Genomic DNA, 22,822 nt, shown 5'->3' on the forward strand with positions numbered 1-22,822 from the left:
CAACTCTTCTAGCAGAATGTAAAAAGGTTACATAGAAAACAGAAATCCTTTATCTTCAACTGCTGAACCCTACTCAGCACAGATGTTTTATGAATCACAAGGAATCATAGGGTAAAAGCACAAGCACTATTTAAGCCAGCCACATATATCAAAATTCAAGATAAATCCTTCTCTTTACTACCTGACTTCATTCCCCCATATTTTGTATAGCATCCACCACAACCAGGGAATTATCTGATGGAAGTCTCCCAAGTCTCTCACTCCAGCCAAAATAAACACCAAATACTTAAGTCTTCATAAAAAATGTATTTTGAATCCACGTGGTTATGAAGAATACTTTCCAAATGTGTCAAATTAAAAAGAATGCAAGCATTGTACCCTTTAGTCTTTAATACCCAGCTGGAAACAATGCAAAGGTGTAAACCGCCACTACTCACTAATGCCTAAATTATCTTCAGCAAGACCCCTGTGTATTGGGAAGTTCTTCCACTGCTGATAAAAACATGCTCCTTCCTCCTCAGATCCTTCCATGACTAATTTCCTCCACAGCTATTGTTTTGGCCTCAAATTTGGAGTAACTCCTATTCAAACCCACAACAGGAGGAAACCATGTGATAAATCACTGTGTCAGAGAACCTACTAATCTCATCCACAAAGTCACATGGGCATAGGAAAACCCTCTTGTGTTTCAGGGAGCATAGGTGGAGAATGCATATACAAAACTTCTGCCTCTTATCCTAATTTGCTGGCTTCCCACAATAGCCAACTGACTGGGAAGATGCAGGAGCGAGATTTGTCCTCTAAGAAGTTCCCAAATTGCCAAAAATACTACTTCATATAACAACATGAGGTAAACCAATTATTTTTTAAATATTCTATGAAGCTTCAGTTATCAGCCTCTAATGTATCCCAGATCCTGCATATAATTCAAGCTGCAAATAATAAATCTTCTGACCAGTGATGTAATGAGGCCTCTAATTATCCTTTAAATCCAAAAGGTCTATTTTATTACTCCATTATAAACCCAAAGGCAAAAAGATGCCACTGAAACTAAGCTACATTTTGAATTTTCCCATCTTCAATTAGCATAAAAATAATTCAGCTCACTCTAATTCATTAAAATTATCCTATTGGTTTTGCACACTACTGCAATACAGGTGCAAAACATCCCATTGCTATTTGACAGGTGATGCTAGCTCCCGTTTCCCTACAAGCTGCCATTTAACATCCTGAGCCTATAGGGTAGATGCTCAGGGGCATGCAGCAAAATCAGCAAGCAATCTCCACTGTAAGCAGAGAAAATCGGCTCCAGGAGACTTCACAGAAAATGAGAGCCAATTGGATAATTTTTGTTTTTTAAAATCAGTAAGATTGAAATCCCTTACCCTTTTACAGCAATTAATAACCTGTACATGTAAGAGCAGAGGACTCCATATAATTAACAAAGCATTACTTTGGCAAGGAAGGAAGGCCTGGAGTATGTAAGTACAGGGTTTTATTTCTTTCTGTGAAGTATGGATGACAGGTAGGAGAAAGCTATGCCAAGCGAACTGCTGGCAAGCAACTAGTCTTTTGGTTAGCAGACAGCTCTGTTTTGTGAAGTCTATGAGTTTGTGTTCACACAGTAGAGTTACATGCATTCAAACAGTCATGAGTTTTGCACCAAATTTCCATTTTTACCTCAAAAGTGGTTGTTTGTATAACGTTTTTAAACACTACATGTAGATCTTTGCCTGATCACTCTCCCACATAATGCTATATACATGATCATGAACCTTCACTTTTCCCCAATGTCATGTAACAGAAACTAAGAAATAAGTAGCTGTGTATATGAGAAGAAACAAAAATTGTTCTCACTCGGGAAAAACAAGCAAACAAGTAAGAGTAATGAAGGACAAGAAACAAGGTCCTCTAGTAGAAGCACTAAGTGTGGGATAAAATGGCATCCAAAAGCCTGGTCTCTGACAACAGCATGTTTCAAGCAGCGCACATCAAGATTTAATCCTGCCACCTCAAAAATGAAGTAAATTACAGAAAGAGTGCCCCAAAAATGAAAATGCACACAGGACTTCATTCATCAGAAGTCCAAAGATAGAACGGAGAGTTTATTTGTAGGGAGAAGTCTGTGAGTGGATAGCATCCAGCTTTCTAACACGGTGTACCTCACCTCTCCTGTATTTTTCTCTGACTTTCCTCTCCCTCCCTCTCTCAAAAAAAAAAAAAAAAAGTGTTATAAAATTGAAAAAAACATTCACTTGGCTATTCCCCCTCATACCAACTCTAATAACAATAAAATATTAGCACTAATACATATTAGTAGAGCCAAAACAAGATTAGAAGACATCCTGCCTGCTACCTTTGGCTTACTAGGCAAGAAGGACTGTAGAGGCAAAGGGCAAGATGAAGATTACACAAATCTTTTGCTGTGGGGGGGATAGTCTTACGAACTAAAGATTGTAAGGCTAATTTCACTGCAGTCCACCTGCCCTCTTGGTAATCACAATGCCACCTCATCCCCTGAAGCCATCTTCAGTGAGCCCGCCAGGAGAAGGTTGCCTGTTTAGGCAGTATTAGCCATTAAAGAGTTCTGCCCCTTCCCTCTGGGCTGGGTAAGGCCAAAAGAAACCTGTTGACAAAAATAATCTGCAGGTCCTCAAATCATAAATATTTAGGCCAACAATACCGATCTCAGTATTGGTCACTGAAGCAGTATTGTATGAACTACAAAAGCTGTATTGAAGACATGAAATGAAGTTTACCACCAAGTCTCCCACAGCAGCTGGTTATCTCAGTTCAAAGTTGTCTAGAAAATTCTTCATTTTGGGGGAATCTGAGCCCTGAACCTGAGAAACTTTGGTTTGTCCAACCTGAATCTCCAAAGCAACAGCTTGTTGTCATTGCCCCTTGCTGCCACCTGGCACTACGAAGCAGAGCGTATCTTCATAACCATCCTCCAGTAGCTGTAAACAGCTACTAGATTGACCCTTAGCCTCCTTTTCCTCCAAGTAAAGCAGCCTAGCTCCCTCAGCCTAGACCTCTGCTCATAACAGTAGCTGTTCACTGGATCTAATCAGAGCAACAGGACTTCTTCTGAGCTAGAAGTACTGCCTTTGACAAAAGCTGGGACCGTATGTTCAGTTCCCAATGGATGAACTAAAAAGACTTCTATCTCTTCCCTTTACCGTTAGCAGCATATATAAGGCAATATCACTCACATGCTTTGCATTTGCTTCTTTTGATTCTTCTTTGAACTGCTGACAGAAGGGGTAGGTTAAAAGCTCTGGATCCTGAACAGAAATGTCCACAGAATTTTAGACCTTACTATTTTGGTCCTCTCAGATATTTTGCGTATTGAATGCACTTACATTTTACAAAGGCATCTACAACTAAGCCACCTAATAACAAAAAACTAAGTTATCAGTACTTACTTTCTAGAAGAGTTCTTTATAGGTCCTTCAAAACCCAAAATTTGATGCAGATGCTTCCAATCATGGCCATCTTCAAAGATTTCTTTTTGAGACAATGTAACTTCAAGTGTATTAGCAGTTCAAAAAAAAAAAAAACCCCAAAACCTTCAAGGATATCCCATTCATTCTGCTCCTTTTTTCATTCTATTATCCAGAAAGCAACAAATAACTATGAACCCACTCACAAAACCCTGCTGAAGTAAGCAAAGTATAACTACAAGAGTTTCAATCATTTCTCCCATTTAGAAAACTCATTGTCTCAATCCTAAAAGCCTTCTGCGCAGTTCTACACAAACCGACATTTCCCCCTTTCCAGTTTGCTTCCAGCAGCAGATGCCACCAGGGACTCAGCAGCAGCAGGGACAGCTCTAGCAGGTTTGACTCTGCTGCTACCACATAAGAAAAATGCTTCAATCATCTTTGAAATTTGTACAGAACAATGAGGTAAGCTTTCTAGAAAGCGAGAACAATGCTGTAATAATCCTCCTGTCAGCCCTAGGGCCATCACCACAATTCAAATGACCAAACTGCTCTGCTGCTTCATGAGGGAGGAGTATAGAGCTCCACCCAGCTCTGGCTCCCAGTTATTGCCACACTATAAGTCAAGAGACCTCTTTATAGCTCGGAAAGTGTATTGATTTTTCTTCCCCTTTCCTCCAATTCACAACAGCGAGGACAGGTTATTTCAAGAAAATGACTGACTGAAGCCACCAACACCTCCTTCTGCTGGAATGTGCCCTAATCTTACCATTACAGCTACTACGCCCTCACCCTTCCTGTCCACACTCACCACTGCTCCCCACAGGACGTATATGCACCTGGGACGTGGCAATCCCAGGCACAAATAGAGGTTGGGTGGAGAATGGCTGGAGAGCAGCCCTGAGGAGAAGGACTTGGGCGTGTTGGTGGATGAGAAGCTCAACATGAGCCGGCAATGTGCACTCGCAGCCCGGAAAGCCAACTGCATCCTGGGCTGCATCAAGAGAAGTGTGGCCAGCAGGTCGTGGGAGGTGATTCTACCTCTCTACTCTGTGCTCGAGAGACCCCACCTGGAATACTGTGTCCAGCTTTGGAGTCCTCAACACAGGAAGGACATGGACCTGTTGGAACAGGTCCAGCGGAGGGCCACAAAGATGATCGAAGATGATCCCCCCCAAAGAGGGACTCTTTGTCAGGAAATGTAGTGACAGGACAAGGGGTAATGGTTTTAAATTGGAAGAGGGGAGATTTAGATTAGATATTAGGAGGAAATTCTTTACTGTGAGGGTGGGGAAGCACTGGAACGGGTTGCCCAGGGAAGCTGTGGATGCCCCATCCCTGGAAGTGTTCAAGGCCAGGCTGGATGGGGCTTTGAGCAACCTGGTCTAGTGGAGGTGCCCCTGCCCATGGCAGGGGGGTTGGAACTTGATGATCTTTAAGGTCCCTTCCAACTCTAACCATTCTATGATTCTATATCCAGGTCTAACCATTCCCAAGATTCAACAGCTTGCACCTCCAGAAAGAATCACAGGGTGACCCTGCCTCTCCCGTGGCACCCAGCAACCTGAATGGCACAGTCCACTTCATCTGCCATGGTACAAACCAGTACAGGTTGTTCGATGAATTAGGAAAAGAACGAGAGAAATCAGATACCTTCTAAAAGCTGCAAGTAGCAGGCAAAATACACTCCACCACAAACAGGAAGCAAAGAGCATAAAGCATTATGAAATTAAGTGAATGAATTGAGAAACATAAGACCTACCTCTAACTGCCAACGGGCAATACACAGTCCCAAGAGTGAAATACCTGATATGCATTGCATCACCCAAAGCTGTCTAGATGAGATCTAAATCCTACGTCCTTCCCCCCACCCCCCCGATACCGACTCAAAGGCTCAGGCACAAGCAGATGGCAGGAAGCACTTCGTTCACCTTTTCTGCAAACATGAAATCTAAGGTGTCTCTAGTAAGGCATCTTTATTAGATTTCACTAATCTGAAAAGCTAAAGCTAACATTTACTCACTTAAAGACTACAATAAACAAATGGCTTTAGCAAGGCTAACAATACCTTTTAAAGGGAGGTAGGAAAATGTCCTAGAATTACACATTTTGAGAATTTCAACAAATATATTGACAATACTAAACATGCTGAAGTCCCCAAAACTCATCTTTCCATGTTCTGAATGAAAAGGCAGTTTCCTCGTAATTCCCTTGGCACCTTCACAGGTCACCTCTGCTCCACCCCGTGGAGTTGGTCATATTTTGGACCTGTCCCTTGACAAAGAAGTTGAAAATCAAGGATATCGCAACAGTACTGCTGTTTTGGAAAGAAAATCACCTCATTCAAGCAAGTGAAACAATGTCCAGTTTCCCATGAACTAGGGAATGCCTCAGTAGAAAAAAGACCAAGAAACTCCAAAACCAGACAGCCAGCAGGGCAAGGGCCCAAGGGCTCAGGGAACCACTGACTGGTACCACCAGCAATGATTAAAAATATAGTCAATTCCTAACAACCACTGCTCCAGTAACGCACCCCAAAATCACCTTGATGTTTTCACATCTCACCATATACACACATAGGACAGAAATTCCAGATTTGAGAACAGCAAACAAAGGCCAAAATAATTAATGCATCGAAGCCTATGCTAAGGTCTTCAATGTTCAGAGCTTGTAATGTCCATATAGACATAGAGCATTGCAAGGATATTATCTACTTTGTGAAAATGTTGTGCACTTGGAAAGCCCTCTCAGTTAAGAAGAATGCACCAACAGCCAGCTTATACAATCCAACTTGAGTACATTTAGACATCCCTGTTCCTTGTTGTGTTTTTTTTGTCCCCTCAGAGAACTCAGAATTCAACTTTCCAGACCTCCTTTTTGATACCATCAGGCATGAAACATCTGTCTCTCACCAGGGAGCAAGGGACCTTCCTAAGGGTCCACAAAAATATGATGAACAGTCTTCCTGGATAAACTAGGAGCAAACGAGCATAAGTACAATGGAGTAGCAGTGGGAAGCTGCTCCCCCATCACTCAATCCTCCCCCTGTAGAGACCTACAAAGTTCAATTCCCTCTACACTACTTTCTAACATCAGTGTCAAACCACCAGGTGAAAGAGTCTCAAATTCTCCCAGTGTGGAGACACAACAGACCTAGTTATCCTTCAGCACAAACAGCTGCAGCACCATCAAAATGATCCGCTATTGAGGAGCAGCTGAAATTAAACCTAAACCTGGAATTCAGTGGCAAGCAGAGGGAAACAGCATCAAGAGTTTGCAGCCACGGACAGACCCTGGTTTTGTTGCTTTAAGATACATGATCCCAACTGGTCATAGGTCAGAAGTATTTCTGGACTTTACCCTGACATTATACTTTCATACTGAAACATTACTCAATGACAGTGTTGCTGTCTCAGCTCTACCTAGGCAAAGAGTGACCTGTCTCTCCAGTATGCTGCAGGCAGGTCATGAAGCCTTCTAGTCTAGGAAATCTGATGACTCCAGAATGTGCCATGTCTTTCCCCAGTAACACAGCTGCACACCACCATCCTCCCATCTTCCAGGCTGCAGCCCCACCGTGCTCGAACACCTACCCACAATTTTACAGCTCTCTGTGGTCTCGGTCCCAGCCAGCAAAAGGACTACCTTGGGCTCCGCAGAGGAACAGTCCTTGACAGTCATCATTGTCATCAGTCACCCAACGTGAGCCAAAAATGTCGGTGTGCAGCTGTGAGTCCAGATAAGCTGTTGAGTTATTCAACACTTTAAACTCTTTGAAGACATCTACTCTGTCTTCACACCTGTAGTCCATTGAGCCATATCAACTACATTTTTATTCCAAAGTTTGTTGAGTGTTTCAGTATTACATTTCTCTGAAGCCATAAGCGAATTGATTGTGTCAAGCTCAGTTATCACAAATTATCCAACCACCACGATCACGACAGCAAAAAGCACAGGGGAAATATCAGCAGTAGGAAAGAAAGAGATTGTTTTTGTTTTTAAAGGTTTATTCACCAGAAATGAGTGACTTGAAACTGAAAAGCATTTTTGATCAACACTCTTCCTGACTTTCACTTCAATGACATTTTAATGAGCACTTTCTAACCAGCTCTACTTACATAAAGCTGCAAATGAACGTGGGAGAATAGTGAAGAAAGGTAAGGGCGGGGAGGGGGGAGAAAATTCCATCAGGCATTTTATTTCTTGGATGCCTGTGAGAAAATGAATAATAATTCATCTTGGGAAAAGTGATTAGCAAAGATTCAATTGTTAAGAGACATCTGGAAAGGAGCAGTAAAGCGGACAGAAAGAGACTGAATTAGGATAGAAGGACACGAAGAAAGATACAGTGAGATCTGGAAGCCAATTAGGTTACTTTGTAGTTCTGCAAAGATGAAGGTAGCATGTTCACATCTGTCCTGAGTACTTCAGCCCCAGACAGCTAACAATAAGCTGCCAGAAAAAAAATTTATAGAGGAGCAGTAAATATGATTGTAGAACTGGCTGGAGCCATCTGAAGTGAGGTATCTACCCTGATAACCAATACTATGAAAATACCTTCTTTGATAACAGGTTTAATATGGTTCATAGCTCTTTATTTCTGTTTTTACTGGCAGGCTGGACCAAATTCTGAAACCTTCCAGTAGAAGCACAATAAGACCTATGAGGGCCTATTAAAAGCGGGGGAGGGGGGAGAGGGGGAAAGGCAATATAAACAAGCAGACTGTTCATTCACCTAGCATGGCACAAGTTTCAGTGAGAACATGCCAAAGCTAAATAAATTAGGCTGTATAATTTTACTCGGCAGTGTAAGGAGAAAAATAATCATGCAGTGTTGCTGAGATTCCAAGAGCTACCCAGAGGATGCAAAACCATCTAACACCGTAAGGCAGCAATGGGAATACCAATTTCATACGCTTTTTCTTCTTCCTGCCATAAATTGTTAATAGAACTTTTTCCAGTGTCTTGTAACCGAGCTTTTAACCCAAGAAAAAGCAAGACTAAGGTGGTTCCCAAAACAGCAGACACAAGCCACTGGTGGCAGGATTCACGTACCACTTTTGCTATGGTAGGTATACTGCAGTTTAAGAATCCCTAGGTTAGTAGAAAAAGTAGTCTATTTATTACTGCACACTACAATGTTAAAGACTGTGCCACCAGCAGAGAAACTACAGAGCAGCTGTAGTAGAAGAGATGAAAATTTCACCCACCAAGTGTTAGCAGCAAGTAGACTTTATTTTTAATCTTCTTATGACAACTGTTATTCTGTAAAAGCCAAATTTAAGAAAATGATGCTCAAATGAAGATTTCAGCATCACAACCCCAAACATACCACCAATGCCAGATTTGAGATTTTGGCAGATCTGCTCATGTCTAAAACCAGGCCACTTCTTCAGAGGGCGGGCCCTCAACGATAAAGGAGCTAACTTCCAGAGGGAAAGCATGTTGAGGTGACACATCATGTCGTCCACCCGCCTACCTGCACAATGCAGAAGTACCACTCCTGTGATGACAGAAGCGATACCACAACAAAACAGCCCATCTCTTCGACCATAGGAAAACGTTACTGCATAGCCACTGTCCTGCAAGTTACCTTGGACAGACAGACAGACCTTTACACTAGTGCAAATCACTGCTGTAGGCCACTGCTAATCCAAATTTCACTCTCATGTATGTAGATGAGGCGTCGCATACGTCAACAACTATGGCAAGTGCCAAAGACCGACATGCCCCAACTCTGAGCTCCGGCCTGTGTCAGAAGTTTTGATGCCAAGATCTACAATGAGCAATACCAGCTGGCACCCCCCTGACCACCTTATCATAGGAGAGAGAAACCGCAGGGCTCTACCCGGGGTACATACATCCTTTAAAAGCATACGAGGTTCAGGCTACACAAAAGGGCCTTGTCCATAGCAGGAAGAATTACATGCCTCCCAGCAGCAATATCAGCTGTACTGGATGTATGCAAACAGCAGCAATGCCAAATACAAGTTACAAATTGGCATCACTGATGCTGAAGCAACATTTTTTATTTTTTTAAAACATGCTCAAAAACTGTAAGAAAGCAGCTTTCCACTAGTCCTTGACAGTAACTTTAGAGCATTTCCCAGAAGAGCGTAAATACATATTTGGCCCCAAAGCCTACCATAGGTACCTTTTTTGCCGGTGCAGCATGGTATGTGCACACACGAAGGGAAAAGGGAGGACAGATGGCTAAATCTATGCATATTTACCAAAGTACGAATACCACGCTAAAATCATAAGCACTAGGCCAAGTCACATGTTTAAAATTAATTACACTTCCGCTACTACCTACAAGTCCACACCGCTTTAAAAATCTACAAGTCTGAACAAGACACGTCAGTGTGACATGATCGCTTAAGTATATTAATCCCACATGGATATCCTCTGCAGCTGAATTAAAGGCACACAAGTTGTTCCCTGCTACTGTTCAAATACATAACCAGCAAACAGAACTGCTGGGCTGCTCCCCTCCCAGCCGAAATGCAAATACGCCTAGGAGGAACAGAAAACAAAACATCTGGAAGAAGAAGCCTATAGGCGATGTTCTCATAGCTCAAAAAACAAAAAAACAACAACAACAACAACAAAAAAAAGTGTACGTGTATACAGAAATAAATATGTATGTGTGCGTACAAGGAATACATAGAGTTTCGGCACAAAGCTGCACAAAGTCAGAAAAACATTCAATTTCTGACAGTTTTTCCCTCCTGTCACACTCACCTTGCGGGTGGCAATTTCCACCACCACCACCCCCGAAACTTGCCCAGCGTTGTTCCCCGCGGACCACTGCGATCTCCCGGCCGCAGCGCTGAAGCGGGGAGCACGGAAGGGAGGTGGGGGGCGGGGGTGGGGAGTGGGAATGGAAAGCGGTTCGGGAAGAAGCCACGGGGGCGGCCACGGCCCCCACGGAGCCCTTTTCCTCTCCCTTCCAGAAGTAAGGAAAACTTAGGACTGCTGCCGCCGCCGCTCCCCGCAAGCACGCCGTGCCAAAACGCTGAGTTCGCAAAAAACATCGATCACCCACCCCCGCCGCCTCCCCCCGCTCCTCCTCCTGCTCCTCCCCCGGGGAAGCGAGGGGAAACGAGCGGCGGGGGCGGAGGACGGGGACACGGAGACGCCGCGGGACCCGCTGTCCCCCCGTGTGGGGGGACAGCGGGTCCCGCGGCGTCTCCGTGTTTCCCCCTCCTTCTTCCCCTCCCGGCGGCGGCGCGGGCGGCTGCTTTACTTACCTCGGAGGAAAATGGGGGACGACGACACCCGCTTCTCCCACCCGGGCGGAGGCGGCTTGTCACCTCTCCCGCCGCGACCGCGACGGCGGCGGCGGCTGCTCGCCTAAGGGAGGGGGAGCGGAGGAGGGAGGGGGGGGTTGGGGGGGGTGGAAGGCGGTGCGGGTCCCTCCCTCTGCCGGGGGCCGAGCGCCGCGCCGCACCGCCCCGGGGGCCGGGCCGGGGCCCGCACCGCCTCAACCCGCACCGCCCCCGCGGCCTTTTCCAGCGGCCGAGGCCTCGCCGTCTTTTACCCAGAGCAGTGCCCGGGCTGGGGGTAAACCCGAGGGTTTCCCTCCTCAAAACAAGGCGGGGGTGGCCGCGGAAGGGGGGGGGGGCAAAGTACCGGGATTGAGGCGGTGTCGTTCGTGCTGGAGCCACGGAGTTGTCACACCATTACTTGTAGGCGGTTTTGTGGAGGAGGGAACCAACAGCCCGGCTTGGCTCCCAGAGCTCATTCCTCCCGGCTTCTGACCCGAATTCGTCAAAGGGTTTTGTCGCCCCTGAAATGAGGTTTACAGGCGACAGGGCAGCAGCCAGCACAGGCCCGTGGTGCCCCTCGGCCACCCCCCAGTCCTCCATGGAGCAAGAGTTGGCACCTTTCCCTGTAAAACCACGGCATATCCCCAGCCAGACAGCGTGGATGGAGCCACGACTCACGTTTTGCCTCCAGCCCCTCAAAACAGTGCTTATTCTCTGTGAGGTTCAGGGGGGGCTGTCAGGACGTGACCAACAGCAGCCGTGCGCCCCCCACAGTCCCCTCGTCCCCCATCATCTCAGCTAACCCCCTTGTTCTGTGGGCTAGAAGGGCTGCAGCCTCCTCTGACAAACCCCAATATGTGTTTCCAGGTGGTTTCGGTCCCTGAGCAGGCTTCTCCAGAACATCAGGCAAGGAGGAGGTGGTCAGGCATGGCCAGGAGTGAGGCCACAGCTGCCCCAGCCTAGGTGGGTCTAACCTGCACCAGCATCACGATATGAAAGGGGTGGGGGGAATAAATCAGAAAGCATCTACACTTCAACTAAACTCCTTTACTTTGTCCCTGTGAGAATTCTTCTGTAAGAATCCATAACTGAACAAGGGGTAATGGCTTCAAACTAGAAGGAGGTAGATTTAGATTAGATATGAGGAAGAAATTTTTCACTCTGAGGATGGTGAGACACTGGCCCAGATTGTCGAGAGAAGTTATGGGTGCCCCATCCCTGGAAGTGTTCAAGGCCAGGCTGGATGGAGCTTCAAGCAACCTGGTCTAGTGGGAGGTGTCCCTGCCCAGGGCAGGGGGGTTGGAACTCAATCTTTAAGGTCCATTCCAAACCATTCTATGAATCCATGAACTTTCATATTCCTGATACTGCAAAATGCATTAGTTTTGAGAAAGCAAGTGAGCCTTTCCCCTTAGCCCCCTCCTTTAACATTCAGAGGCTGAAAAAGAGACACAAATAAATTAATTTTTTTTTTTTTTAAGTAATGAGCAGAGCAATGAACTAATATTAAGGCTAATTGGAAACCAGTTCTAATCAGTCTGTTCAAGGCAACTATTGCGGTTAGGGCTGTGTTGGCCAATGACAAGATGACAGATGCTCTCCCCCAAGAGAGCTCCAAGGAGAGGAAGAAGAGAGATAAGGAGATTCATGAGTTTAGAAAAAAAAATAAGCTACTTTAATGAAATATTAATAATAAAATAAAAAGAAAATAATGAAATAGATACAGTATATATAAATATATACAAAACCATATCAAGTTCCCAGGAAGACGTCACCAGCAGGAACTAGGAAAGTTCCAGACTGGTCTCAGCAACAAATGAGAACTGGATCCCAGACCACTCCAACAGGAATCAAATATAGACAATCTGACAGGGCCCCCCTCCCTGCAGAAGAACCCTTGAAGAGGAGCCACCCTGACCCCTTCGGTCCCTCAGCTTTTATACTGATCCTGGCAGGTGGCTGGAACACCCTATTGGTCAGTTTGGGTCACCTGACCTGCCTGCGCCTCCCCACAGGTGCAACCCCTCCATGGGGTAAACCACCAAGACAGCTGACCCCGGTTGCCACGGCAACAAGTGTAGGCAAGAGCCTCTCCCACCCAACAGAGAGTTGGCCCTGCTCCACCCCAAACCAGGGCAGCGATCCCATGGATAAAAGTGTTTCAATATAACCCATGAGAAAAAGTATGTTAATATTGCTCTACTTTGACAGGGGAATATAAAGCCCAGCCAGAGCCTAGCTGAGGATGCCACCACGAACAACAAGCACCCTCCCCCAGTTGATAGGAGAAGAGAATGGCTTTTAAAAGGGCAGGGTGAGGGGGGAATAAGAAAACAAATCTGCTGCTGCTGCTCCAGCTTAACCCATTGCTGAAGACGGTAGTCCCCAGACGTCCAGGAGCAGCGGCAGCAGCATCTCTACCCTTTCCTTCCCTCCATTTGTACAGCTTTGGTCTCAGCGAATGGCAGTTCTGTGAAGGAAAAGAGGCAAAACTGTAAAAATATTTTCCTGGCACGTTGTTTTTTAATCTTCATTAAAAGAGAGAAGGTAGAACTGAGAAAGAGGTTAAATATGCAAAAAGCCTCAACAGGATGTTCCATCAACAAGAACTTTAGTACACAGCTGATAACATAAAATGCAGGATCTCCTGAGGCCTTCTATTAGGCATCGACTCACAGGGAAGCAGGACTGAATATATTTCAGGCCAAATCCAACATGTTTTTTGTACCCTGCTTTTAAAAACCTTGAGGGACATGCTTGTTCTCTTCAGGCAACTTGTTGTGCCCATTAACTGTTTTTGCACGAGCCCCTTTTTCTGCAAATTAACCCGATTAAATTTTCTCTTCCTCTTGTGATGGTGGAGTACAACTGATATGATCCTGTTTACGTCAATCTTTTCCATACACATCTAAAGCTATCATGAGGTATATTTTCCCTCCAGGCTTCTCTTTTTGATACAAAGTGTCACGTTTTCCCAAACTTCCATCATTCCTGTTACTCTCCTCTAGACATTTGAATGTACTGTCCACTATAGGACACTGTGGAGCAGCCGAGAGTGAACAGTAATGAAGAAAGCAGAGTAATTAATGGCAAGTTACACATAGCGTATTTGCCAATAAATCCCTCAATGAGATGTGTTCTTGTTGCAATGGCAACTTCATGGTGACTCATTGAGTAGGTGGGCAGTGCCAATTGTATCCTTTCTTTGCCGGCTACTCCCTGTATGAATTTCATGCCTTCCTAAGCACCTACCCACCACTTGTCCTCCTCTTGTTCATTTTGGATGCTCTCCACCAATGGAGAGCATTTTTTAGGAGCAGTAGTTTATCCATGTACATTCTGAAGTGGCTTATTGATAATAAAACATGGATCATTAATTTTACATTTTTCTTTAAAAAATAATTTCTAAATCAGTTTAATGAGGCTTGGTCAATAATACCCTACTTTGAAAGGTGCAGCCTAGAAAATTGATGAGAAAACAAAACAAAGTTAAATACCATTAACTCTTTAATATTTGCAGGTGGTTTTTGTCTTATTTTTATTGGTACTTTTTTACTAAGAATGTAACACAAAGACTGAAGGCATCTTACCATTAGAAAAAGCTGTATGAATGGGGCTGTTCGTATTTTGCAAAATGATAAAATGATATTGAGAAATTTTGCCTACATTTAAAGACAATCTGTCAAACCTTTTACCAGAGTCCATTCTTCTGGACTCCGCTCTCTGCTCCACTGCTGCTCCACCGCTGCTCCACCTGCATCTCAGGGGCTTGCCCTGAGGCCACCAGCCACGTCCCCTGCCTAGAGTCCAGGAGCATCACACCAGCTAGCCTGCAGAAGGTGCCAGCAGACATCGGTTTTCCACCAGCATCCATCCCCCGCCCAGTGGTGCCCTCATGTGTCTCCACACGTGAATTTCAAGCCTTGGGATTCCGGGAATTTGTTCGACTTTGACGCGAGACTAGAAATCTGGCTTAAGCAATCCATATGCTGTGCAGCTCCTTCCTCTGGAGCCTCAGATCACTTTGGGAATTTCATACAAGGGGAGATGTATGAAGTGAAACATCTTGAGCCCATACTGACGTAAGCCGTGCTTTTAATTGAATAATAATAGTGAATAATAGTACCAAGAAAATTCAACAACCTGTTTTAGATTATAGCAAACTCCTAAATTCAGACAGGAATTCTCTTTGCCCCTTAATTTTCAAGGCTACCAGTAAAAAGAAACTTAACAAAAGGCTCTTTTTAGTATCTATATATTCACATGCTGCAGCAAGGGAAAGTTGGCATGCTTTCACTGTCGTTATGCCTGTCTACACAAGTTGAGATTAATTTGTTGTTTCAAAGGCAGTTGAGTAAGTTCAACGCTATCTCATTTTCTTAACAGAACAATTCAGCTGAGTATGAAGTTTTCCTATATGTGGGCACCTATATGTACATACAGAGGCCATTAGGATTCAAAGCCAGTGCTATAACTCATTCTTTTATTTCCTTTTTTTTTTTTTTTTTAATAGCAAGGAAAAAGCATGAACTCATGCAAGTCAATTGAACAAAAATTTTATTATTTAATGCTGGAGCACCAGGTTTCCATAAACAATTCACCCAAAGTTTGTGCAATGCCATCATCCAAGGAAACTAAGTCTGCGAGCTGCTGCTTTTGCATAGGTTTTGCAGTGCATTTTTTCATGTATGCAAAATTAAACTTGTTCATATGACGATTCAGGCGTCTGCCCTACCTGTTCAGGATACTTTTTGGAAATAATACTTCAAATACCTTCACGATACGTTTATTAGGAAGTTTCAGACCTTCATTCATTCATTCATTTCAGACCCTCAAATCAGCACTTAAGACCATCGTGGATCGATAAATTACAGACATTGTGTGCCCTGTGCTATTAAATTTTCTCAAGACACAGCCACAGAGAGCCAGCCTACTGGCTTTGTTACTCATCTTCAGCAGTCACAGCGGAAGTTATCTTATCCCACAGCAGATGGAGCTTTGTGTGCTGTGCTCTTTTCCTCAAAGAAAAGGAGACACTAAGGTTGACCAAGGGCCTAGTAGGGGCTGGCTTCTTCTTTAATCTGCGGTGGTGCCATATCTCCAGATGATCCTAAGAGAAAACCCATGCCCTATGCTCCGAAAGAAGATAGGATCCCCTGACTTGGAAGCAAGTTCTTTCCCGTTTATAAATTTGTTGAATGCTTTGGCACTTAGTTCACCGTGTGAAAAGGCTGTAGCAGAGAAGCATCTGAGAAGGGAGGTTCTCCATATGATTTCAGAAAAGGAGTGCTTTCCCACCGATGTTCCAGCTTTAGGAGAGACTCATTTCCAGTGTGTCAGAGGGAGATAACCCACAAAACACAATTGGGCTATTGTGCAGGAGAGAGGAGCCTTTCCTTACTGTGACAGCCAACCAGCTGAAGTCCAGACATACAAGATTTTAATACATTCATTGTCTTAGCAAAGAGCTGCAAATGTAATGAACATGCTCAGGGAAATACAGTGCTCGTATCCTCCAGCAGGACTGCAGAGGAACATCTCTATACCACTCCATATGACTCTTCCCTGATGCGATGGCCAGGTAACACAGCGTGTGTTGCATGCACATGAGTAAACTTTCTTCTACACTCAATAAAGCTGGCCACATTTGTGCTGCCTGGTGTGCGCAGTTATGCCCTGAGTTTAGGGAATGGTGGGGCATGTTTGCTTATTCAGTGATGTCTGAAAGCGTGTTAGCTGTTATGTAACTATACCGTGCGTTAGGTAGTCCTTAAACAGGATGGACCAATGCAAGTTGCCAATGTTGAGCCCATACCCTTGCCCTGTGCAGAATCCTCAACCAAAAGAAACATGCAGCACTATGACTATCCATCCTGAAACTAGGCTAAACTATGTGTGGAGAAGAATTCTGATTAGGCTTTGACCCACTTAGTAAGCATGAGTCCTCCAACTTCCCCGATAACCTATTCTGACAGTTAACGCTTGCTGCTAGCACGCCGTCTCCCATTTCAAGTTTGTTTTTAGCCAACTTCAAAGTTACAGCCACCAAATAGTGTTGTACCTTTGACATCCAGGTTCAAAAGCCAGCCCTGGCAGAGATCTCTCCTTTGCTCATTGCTGTACCTAGCACTCAGTTTAATTCTCTTCAGTCTTTGATAAACCACACACGCTGCATTTCTCAAGCCTCAAATTGTAAAACTCCTTTCCGACCTCAAGTCTCCTACCCTGTAGATATGGCTAGTCTTGCCAGATTCCTCACAGAATACATTGTATTTTCCCCTTTCAATTTGGCTTTTCCTTGAATTGTGACTCTCCATCAGATGATTCAGTCCCACTGGCAAAAGTAGTACATACTCTTCAATATTTACTGTCATCTGCAAACTTACTGTAATATTTTATTTGTCTAGATCATTGATAAAAGTATCAGGCAAAAAAACGATCTCTGGGAAAAAACCCTCATTACAATAATTTTCTTTGTTTACATCTTTTTCATTAACAGTGACATCTGGAGATCAACCAGTGAGTCAGTTTTTAATCCATGTAATGTCAATTTCGTATAATGGAAATTCTTTTAAATCAGTGTTATTGTGGTGTTAACTAAAAAGCTTTGAAGGAATCAATGGCTCTTACATGAACACAATTGTCTTTAGCACTCAGAGTTCCATACTTTTCAAAGCAAGCGAAGAAGCACAGACACCTCCCACAGCAAAAGAGCTGTGGTAAGGTCTATCTTCTGGGGTGCCGTGTTGGCTGACCTTAATTGTATTTTAACCTCTAATTTTTGTTAATAAGATCCCAAACTAGCAGTCTCTTTGCTATGGTTATGAACGACATCACTAATTGTTCAATAGGTCCTTTCAAGCTTTTCAAAGCTGAGGCAACTTTGACAATACTCTTCTGGAATTAACCATGACCTGGGGAAATGCCTTATCAGCAGCTGAAGACAGGTACTCGTCTAACTCTGTAGAGACCAAAGTTTAATTTGAACAGATCCTGCCCCCCTTGCTTTCTTGCAGGTGATCTTCATTCTTTTTGCCACTTTCTCACATAAACACATAGTTCCTTTGCTCCAAATAGCAAATGGAAATCTATTGAACATTTTTTTTTTGCTGTTCTTGCACTGTTTACCCACCATACTTCATGCACACTTGATGTAGGATTCTTCTTTTTTTCTCCTGACAGTTACTAAAACTGCCCTTCTACTGCATTTAATCCAGTTGCCCGCTAGTAATCCAGCGATTTTATCTTGTTAGTTTTAATCCCTGTCATTAATTTCTTTTTTCCCACCTGAGTCTATACAAATTGATTTGCTATTTTTTCATTTCATTTTTTTACCAGAGTGGCTTTCTGCCCAGTGAAAGTTTTATATGCTAATGAAATCACGGCTATCTATGTATCCAGCTGGCTATCTTTGAACAACTGGCAGTTTCTCTTAGCACTTCCTACTTCAAAGCCATGTTCTCTGTCCATTATGCTGACAATTAGTCTAAGCTTTGGGTAATTAACTCTTTTAGAGTTTCATGGATGAGTATTGGTGCTAGCATTACATGTTTACGCAAATGGAGTGTAATCAGATTCTAATCAGAAATACATAAACAACAGAGTAATTTTTAGAGTGACAACTATTCTTTGTCAAGAGAAGGTCTGATAATGAGTCATTCCCTTTGGGAGCAGGGCATACTGCATTAGGAAGCTTTAAAATGAAAATAACCCTTCTCCTTGAAGTTTGTCGCTTATTTTGTCCATACAAGCTATCCAGCAAACATTCCCTAGGTCCAATTAACCAACGGTATGTATTTTCCATCTTAATGTTTTATACGTCGTTCATATACAATTTGTCATTAGGTAAGATACAAATGTTTTGACAACTCATATATAGGAGAACATATTTCATGTGTTTTGCCATATAGCTTTTTAAGGCTAGTAGAGACCATAGCAACAATCCAATCAGACCTGCATTAAAATAGGACCTACATCCAGGCCGTATCCCCCTAAACTCATAGCATCGAGAGGTCAGATGTTGCATCAGTTATTCCTACTGCCATGACATTGTCTAAATCAGGGCAGAATTTAATGCTGCAGACGCTTATCTGCTAGGGAAGTTGTATTTTTAAAATAACATATTTTTTTGGTTTTATCATAGAATGGTTTGGGTTGGAAGGGACCTTAAAGATCATCGAGTTCCAACACCCCTGCCCCGGGCAGGGACACCTCCCACTAGACCAGGTTGCTCAAACGGTTTTATACAGAACTCCATCATGTATCTGTTTCTACACATTTTTTAAATATCATTTTTGTACCTAAATGTAACCAAACTGTATAATTCTGTAAAAAGATAGCACACTTTTTAACTATTGCTAGTTCCCTACCAGAGAAGTTTTCTCAGACTCATTAGTAAGGTTGCTAAAGTTCGTACTTTACAGTTTCACCTACATCTATTTAATAATTTACAGGGTGGGAATGGCATCACTGAATTCTGTTTCAACAAAGCACTTAACTTTAAGCATTTGTTTAAGTTCATTGCTATTTATCAGGCCACTTAAGTATGTCTTGAAGTTCCAGTGGAGCCTTGGTATGTTTAAATGGTTTACTGAATAGAGATGAATTTAAGTACAGACATTTGGGTTTTGTTGGTTTTTTGGTTGGTTTTTTTCTGACATACTTATTCTGCAATTTAGTATACACTTTCAGTGTTTCTCCTACTAATTGTCTAAGAATGATAGCTGTTTAAGGACTTCTATTTTAAAATTACCTAGGAAAAATATGCAAATATTTTTTTATAATTTATCCTTTGAAATACAGAACAAAGCACTGAAATATCCAGTGGCTTATAAACTATTATAAATTTTTAAAATGTGCAAATGACTCTTATAGGGATATGCTCAATGAATACTTAACAGATCCCTAAAGCTACTGGCACAACTTCACAGAAGTTACGTCAGAGTTTTATACCTATGCAGCACTGCTGCAAATGGATAATGTTTAAATAATTCATTTCCTTCTACATGCAATGCATTGACAAGCATAGGTTCCCTCCTAGCTACCTGAGCCTCGGTTACGGTGTGAAAAAACTGCTGAGATTTTCTGGAAGCACACAAAGGTGCAAAAGTAACGTAATGAAGTAAGTTGTGTAACTTTTGACATGAAAAATGAGCATTGAAAACAAGAGGCAGGTCATCCATTTAAATTAAAAAAAAAATTAAAAAACAACAACAACAACAACAAAAAACCACAAAAAAAAAAAAAACACCCACAACAACAACAAAAAAAAAACAGAAAAAGAAAAAGAAAAGTACAGTAGAATTGTCCCAGCTGCAACAAAGCAGATTCACAACGAGGAGATACTGTATGCCCCAGCTGAGTTGAGTATTGCCACACACTTGGTGCAATCAGAGAGCGAAGGCTCAGAGAGGCCAGCCAGGAGCTGCAGATGAGACAATCATGTCGGGCGACCCTGGCAGGATGTAGAACTGGAACTGAGCAACCGATTAGAGCAAAACCAGAAGGGTTTTTTTATTTCCAAATCAATAGAGAGAGCAATACAAAGTGAAGTTGCAGATGGGAAAGTGATAGATGCTTTCACATCTACATAATTCACTGCTGATGTATGATTCATATAAGCTCTTTCTTGTGGATAAATCCAACATTGCACTGAGAAGCAGCAATGCATCTGTAGGTTACTAATAGGGTATCTGGCACCGAACGGGGAAATCTTGTACTTGATTTTACATCTTGTCCTGATGTGACATACGGAATAAAACTCTGATTTGGCAGCATCCTATTTCTAATTGTGATTTGGCTAGTCTGGACCAAATTACAGCATGTAGGGTACAAATGATGTCTTAAGTATTTTGAAAGTACGCTTTCACACTTAAATAGCTGTGTATACTGTGTTTTATGAATCTGAAGAGGCACATATGTCGGGTATAATCCCCGTTATTTTATCTGTGTCTTTCTCTCCTACAATGTATTGTGTGCCCTTTTTTTTTTTTGTAACCAACATAACTCAAAAGAATTTAACAGTGGAAGTCCTCTGCCTACCCAGGTTAGAGTCTTCTTTATTTTAAAAACTTAAATAGAGCTTTATTGGGGAAAAAAAAAAAAAACACTTTAAAAAATGAAGCTGTGAAACCTGTTTCAGCTGGAAGCATTATGGAAACGTAGTACTTCACCAGTGAAAGTTCAGTTGTGGTTTGTGATGCTAGAAGAAGTTATGTTAGATAGTATATAAATATACAATTTAAATTAATTTAATCTAATCTTATGGATAAAACACCCGTCTTTAAAAGTATGGTTATTTTATAGCAACACATCTTAAGGGAGCTGGGTAGGGTTGAAATTATGTAAGAATTTAGCTGTTCCTTTTTGATGGATTTTAAACTGGATTGTGAAAACCAGCTACAGCTAAAAATTGCTACCATATGAATTCCTAGGTAATAATGAAGGTCAGCAGAATTTAGCCCTTCTTATTCTATTATTTTACTTACCATTATCTGCCTTTACATGTACCATTTCTGGGGCACTTGAGTTCTCCACAAAGCAAATTTAATTCATTGGAACTATAATACAAAGTAAGAGTGGCACCATAGAAAAAACAAGACAGGCAAAATGGATAAGAAAACCCTGGATAATAAAAAAAGTTCACTGTGTAGAAATTGAGGGGGCTGTTGCAGAGCTATTTCTGTTAGCGATCTTTCTAATAAATTTGGAAACCCAGGGTTTACAGAATTAATACACAGAATAATTGACTCAGCTTTGGGCTTCAACTTCTCATTGCCAGAAAACAAGAGCTGGGAGACTGATACAGCCTTTTCTACACCCAAGTAAAACTACCACAGTCTTTTTACATACTCAGTAGCATCTTTTTGCTGCATGATCAATACTTCACAGCACTTTGCCTCTTCAAAGTGCAACATAAGTGCTACAAATTCAATATAACGTTAGACTAAAGTTTAATAGGGTAAGGATTATATTCATTTAAGAGAATGCTATCAAGTCAGAAATTACATTAGAGTAAGTCCTCTTATTTGTGTTATTGATTAGAACTAGCTACGTTTTCTTCTAAGACTCTGCTATTTTAACACAAGACTAACACCAATCCTAAACCTCTTTATTTCTTTCACTCTTTCCCTGCCTGAGCCATCGCAGGGTTTGTACACTTCATACCAATACTGCAATGTAAGCAAAGTCCCCACACCTTTAAAGAGGCAAAGGTTCATGCCTTAATAATCTGCACCAAACTTAGTTCTTTGTTTTGAATATATATTAACAGATTGTCTGTCACAACATCCTTTTTTGGGGGGGGTCTTTTTCTGTCTTTTAATTATGGACGTATGTCTCTATACTAGAGGATTTTCCTATTTGCTCCCATTGTGCCCACAATAAATACCGTAAGGATTAATGGTAAATATTACTGGTTTTGAAAATACATCTTATGGATAGGTTTCCTGAGATGGTGCCTCATATGTCAGGGAGAAAAGGCAGCAATGGCACATTCCCCTTTAGGACAAGACGTAAAGGCTGCCTGGACGACGGCCAAACAGCCTTGGCGCGCAGACGGCAGGTATATATTCTCAGTGCATCAGGCTGCCCGGGCTCAAGAGCAGTCTAGGCAAAAGGAAGACTTTATTTCTGGGCCCTGCAACAAAGCTATCAAGCAAAACAGTAATCCAGAGCCAGAGAGCATGGAGAAAATCATGTTTTTGAGAAAACGTGGCTTCTCCAGGGGGAAGATGAATGTGGGTGACAGAGGCTCTGGAAGGAAAACGGTTTTTTCCAAATCCCAAAACATGCTGGGCTGTCTTAAGGATGGAAACTGGATCTGTTCCTTTCCTGTCGCTGAAGAGGGGCATCCCAGTAATTAGATGAGACGAAAATGTTTGTAGGTTGTTTGGTAAAGAAAATAATTTCTAAGCAGCACTTTACTCAATTTGCTAATAATTTTCAACTTGCTTTGAGAAGACTCTTTTCTCCTCTCTATCATGACTACCATGACAATGAGAGGTTGACCCAGGAGACAGAAAAACATCAGATTTCAGACAAAGGGGAGGAATGCTATGAAATTCCACACCTACCCATGAAAGGGACTAAGGCTTAATGCTTAAA

The 22,822-nt window shown here is 42.6% G+C and overlaps 1 protein-coding gene across 2 annotated transcripts in view; it reads right to left on the bottom strand.

Moving 5' to 3' along the window:
- MBNL2 (muscleblind like splicing regulator 2) overlaps positions 1 to 10,811 on the bottom strand; it is a 116,531-nt gene extending 105,720 nt beyond the window's left edge. The window contains exon 1 of one of the 2 annotated variants that reach the window (XM_074145694.1): positions 10,700 to 10,811. The gene's annotated coding sequence lies outside the window, so the exon portion shown is untranslated. The remainder of the gene's footprint in view (positions 1 to 10,699) is intronic. The other variant, XM_074145686.1, reaches the window with a different exon arrangement.
- Between the last annotated feature and the right edge of the window lie 12,011 nt (positions 10,812 to 22,822).

Source organism: Numenius arquata, chromosome 1 (assembly GCF_964106895.1).
Source record: "Numenius arquata chromosome 1, bNumArq3.hap1.1, whole genome shotgun sequence".
In the NCBI taxonomy this organism is placed as follows: Eukaryota; Metazoa; Chordata; class Aves; order Charadriiformes; family Scolopacidae; genus Numenius; species Numenius arquata.